The sequence below is a fragment of the Monopterus albus genome, unplaced genomic scaffold (genome assembly GCF_001952655.1).
Source record: "Monopterus albus unplaced genomic scaffold, M_albus_1.0 scaffold51.1, whole genome shotgun sequence".
Classification (NCBI taxonomy): domain Eukaryota; kingdom Metazoa; phylum Chordata; class Actinopteri; order Synbranchiformes; family Synbranchidae; genus Monopterus; species Monopterus albus.
In genome coordinates, this window is record NW_018127931.1 from 1,232,039 (window position 1) to 1,237,044 (window position 5,006).

The following is a 5,006-nucleotide window of genomic DNA, read 5'->3' on the forward strand; positions in this document are numbered from 1 at the left end:
CGACCCCCGCTGACATTAGGCAAGCGGCGGGGTACACCCCTGGACAGATCGCCAGGCTATCACAGGGCTGACATGTAGGCAAACAACCGCACACACTCACATTCACTCCTACTGGCAATTTAGAGTCACCAGTCAACCTAAGCTGCATGTCTGTGGACTGTGAGAAGAAGCTGTAGTACCCGGAGAGAACCCACGCAGACACAGAGAGACCATGCAAACTCTGCACAGAAAGGCCCTGTCGGCCTGGGCTCGAACCCGGAACCTTCTTGCTGTGAGGCAACAGCCACAAACAGTAGAATGTGTCTAATAGGGGAGGCAACAGTGGTGCGGTGGGTAGAACAGTCGTCTCCCAAACAAAAGGTTGAAGGGTTGAGTTGGCGCCGCAGATGGCTGCCATCAGTTCTGTACCGGATACTAATTCCTTGTGTGTAACATACTTGGCCAATAAAGGTGATTATCCTTATTATCCTAATAGGTCTAATTAAGGTTGATCATATCTGCACTCTCCTCCCTTCCTTCTCCTCCATCCTGGGGATTGACATCAAATAAAAGGAAGCAGTTTGATGAAAACATGTACAACAACTATGTATCAAGCTTGGGCTTGTGTTCCATCTTATTAATGTGGACAATCAGGAGCTGCTGGTAGTTTCGTTGGAGAGGTGATACCGTACAATAATATATTCTTCTCACAATGGCACCTGTAGCATACAGTTTTTATTCAGCATGGCAGAAACTGATGGGTTTTTTTCTTCTAACCATCTGTTTCCTTTCACTTCATTATGAATGCAGGAAAGTGAACTAAAGTAAAGCCGCAGATTGGAACATTCTGGTCAGTGTTGGCAGATGAGATATTTAAAGGTCATGTCTCTTTCTAACTCTTTGAGTGACTTATGTGGCTAGTTGTTATTGAGCATAGCTCTACAGGCAAGTGCCATGCTATAGTCAGCCCTGTTTCTACAGAGACTAAGCACCATGGATGATGATGATGATGATGATGACAGGATGGCCTTTTGTGGTTTTATGCAGCATACTTGAGTCAGAACACTTGTAAGAGGAAATGAGTTTTGCATCAGTTCAAAATGGAAGTACTGCACTTAGGTCATTTCCACAAAAAAAACAAACAGTTATTGTCAACCTTTCTGTTATTCTGAAACAAAGCCTGACCAGCTAATGTCCCAGAAAAGACACTTGTGTCGAAACTGGTCTACCTGTGCAGGTGCAGCCTTTATTGTTCTCAACAGTATAGCATGTACCTCTTTCAGTGCGTCCACTACTCCCCTTCTCTTTCATGCATGGGTGAAGGCAACGGTGATATAGGAAGTAATTGTAGGAAGCGCTACTACCATCTCAGGTGGCTGTATAATGCCAGTATACTCTTATAGATGTAAAGAGGCAGGGATGATGGTGTAGCCATGCATCTGGGTGGTAAGGTACAGTAAGTGTGCTGGTATACAGAACATGCAGGTGTTAGGTTATTTCCTAGTTAGATAGATATTCAGAGATTTGTTGTCTAGAAATGTTTAGTGCAGACAGATTGACTAGCTCAGGCTGTTAACTGTTCAGCCTGCAGTGCAGACTGCAGGCACGTCAAGGTTACAGGAAAAGAGCTGTTAGGGTCAACTGTAATGCTAGTCTTAATATTTGTCTTAATGTGTAAGGTTATGTCCAATTGTTTTAGATACACACCACGAAAACAACAGTCACGCCCCTTGACTTTTCCTCATGTTTTGGCTAACGTTAGAGTCGGCTGCAAAGCTGGCTTATCAGGTGATGTCACGGTTTTGACGCCCCTTGTAGCATGGGCTAGCCCAAAAATGATTAAGATTATATATTGGCTTTTTGGTCCAGGCTTCTTGAGCCTTTCTGCTGCCTGCGCGCAGGTAGAGGGGTGAGAAAGGTCTGGACGTGTAATGTGAATTTTACCTGTGATCCTCTGAATAAACCAGTACGGTTATTTTTTATAAAATCTAAAGCGGTCTACTTCGTCTCATTGAGAGTTCCTGGTTTGAAAGAACCGGAAGAAGCTTCAGAGAAATAATAGCTTATACAGGTTTATTTGAAAACCATTCAGGGGACATTATGACCCAAACGGTCTGATACTGAAATGAAAGTAGTCATGCTCTGATACTAATAATGTACATAAATGAATGATTTCACTGTAATAGCTCTCATTAACTATGCCTTTTTATGGTTACCAACAAAGATGTATGTTGCATGCCATCTCTGTCATCTTGGCTTGTGATCTGTGTAGCATGCTCAACCACAATGAGAGGTAGTTTGCAGGATGTTATCATCACACCCAGACTTATTCATTCATAGTGTTATTTTCTATCCTGTATTATAATTTTGTTGACTGACAATGGACATTTTAAATGAGTGTCTCTTTTACTGTAAGTTATAATTCATAAGATCTGACAACACCCATTGTTGTTATTAAGGCAACAACAAATGAAGGCAGTTTGAATTAATCACAGACTATGCCACTAACAATGAAAACTAATGTATAGAAAAGTAACTGAATGCAAGTACACTACATGGCTTTTGCAGACCATATATAGTTTCAAAATTTAGTTTGAACCCATGAAGGATTATAACTTTAATGTAATTGTTTTTAACTTTATATGTTGAAATATGTGAACGGTAATGCCACTTTTAATGATTAAAAATTTATAGTGGGAACCTTATTTGAAAAGCTGTGACTATCCCATTTTTGGCATCTTACTTTAAAAAAAAAAAACTTAAAAGATAAGTCGTATATAAAAATGGTTGCATCATCGAATCATTTCAGCTATAGTAAAACCTACAGTTGCACTGTTAGATGAGACCATTACACAATTTTCTTTTGTTCCACAATTGAGAAACACTGATGTAGGACAAAGGGACTGCCTCTGTCAGCCTGATATCCATGAATGACTGTGATTGGCTGCTGCTGCTGCTGCTGCTGTAAGTGTGACCCCTGTGGCCAAGAGTAACCTCCAGCTTCTCCAGGTCATTAGCAGAAGATTACTCACAGACACAAGCATTCACACACACACATGTACAGTGTATTGCTTGTACAGGGGGGGATACACAGTGAGCTTGTAAAGCTACTCACCCTTGACTAATGTATGCAGTAATAAACAAACACTCTCAGCCTTTGCATGTGTAGTGACATTATCATTTAGTTTTATGTGCGCGTGTGTGTGCATATTTTAGCCTCTCTGTTAGATTTTATGACTGAAAAGGTCAATGAAGGTGAGCAAATGAGTCGCAAGGGCTATTTCTGTGGTTCTGCAGTTCCCCTAATGGCCACTTGAGGCTGGCTCCAAAGGGGAGTCAATCCCCATGTCAAAATGCCTAACTTTACAGCTGAATTAAACATCTTTTTAGCCTGATATAAAAAATGGTTTTGGTTTCTTTGGCAAATTTTCCCTTCCATGACAACTGTAAGGGGGATGATTTGTTTTTTCTGGGGTGAGTTTTTTTTGTTTTGTTTTGTTTTTTAATAAATAACTTGCCCATTAAACTTATATTGTGACTAAAAGTTACACATAATTAAGGGTGTGGCAGCTTTAAGTGACAGACGAGAGGGTCACCCCATAGGTGGCTGGCCGCTAGCTGTCTAACAAGCTCCACTCATGCTCTGCCTCTCTGCCCATTTTTATATTAAACGTACTAGGCAAGAGTGAACCACTATCAATATGATAACGGCCAGACATGAGCTTCAAAACCTCTCTTCAGAAAATTAATCGGTGACATCATGGTGGGTTTGTCCAGCTTTTATATATAGTCACTGATCCCCACAGTAATATTTACAGTGATCAAACCTTGACTTTCCTCCTCTTCGTTCTTTTCATCCTCCTATTTTTGATGGATTTGTTTTTAAAACTGCCTATGGACTGGAGAAAGAAATCCTTTAAAAAGGAAATAGAGGTAGGCTGAAGAACACCACAGTGAGAGGAGATAAAGAATAGCATGGGAACCTATAATGTGTTCTTACTTAAATGGAGGAAATGTCAATTTCTGGGGTTGCTTTTAAATAGATAAATGTATATGATGCTTTCATTAGTCACTGTTGTTAAGGCTATATTTTAGGGATGCACCGATACCACTTTTTTCAGTAAAAGTACGAATGCTTACATTTGAGTACTCACCAATACAGAGTACTTGATGCAATGTTTCTACTGTAAAAAACTACAATTACCATAAAGGTGCAGTGACTTTAGAGACAGTTTTTAATTTCATGAGATTTACTTTCTGATAGTGATTTAACTGAATATCCTATGTAACAGGGGGCTGTGCAAATTACCTGAAAACGTTTTGTGATAATAAAACTGCACTGCCACCATTCCTATTGAATGACATGTAACTGAATTTTTGTAGCCTGCTACAAAAAAACACTATAATACAGTGAATTTGAACCTTTCTAGGAGTGAGACCCTGAGTTAGCATGTAATGATTTCACAACCCCCTGGGTGCAAAGCTTATGACCACATATTATCAAAGTCAGGAATCTAAATGTTTAACCCTTCCACCCTCCTCGATTGGAATAACCTTGTGGCCAAAAATGTACATGTACAAAAATTGTTATAAAATTATCATACATCAGTATTTTTTCTGCTTATTTTTTTTTTCATAACTCTTTTAAACAACTTCAGACTTGCGCAAAACTACCAAACATTCATTCTCAGAATTTTTTTTAACACTTTAAATGTCAGTCATTAATTTGAATTATGAAATATGTATTTCATAAATTCACAAAAAATGAATTATTTTCCATATAATAAATAGTCGAAGGATGGGATTTCGGTGGTTATTAATCTTGGATATGCCAAAGATTAGCAACAAAATAGATTTGATTGCTTTAGTATTTTTTTATGTAGTGCCAGATAGTCCCTCCTGACACCTTTGTGGCCAAAAATGCCCCATTGACTTCCATTGAAACCACATTTTTTAATCTCACTGCCATTACAGTATAAAGCCATGCATTCTGTAATGGTAGCATTTCATTTTGAAGAAAAGTAGTG

General features: G+C 39.1%; 1 protein-coding gene across 2 annotated transcripts in view; it reads left to right on the plus strand.

Annotated features, from left to right (window-relative positions):
- Positions 1 to 5,006, plus strand: part of gramd4a (GRAM domain containing 4a) — a 76,421-nt gene that overhangs the window by 1,288 nt on the left and 70,127 nt on the right. The window lies entirely within an intron of this gene.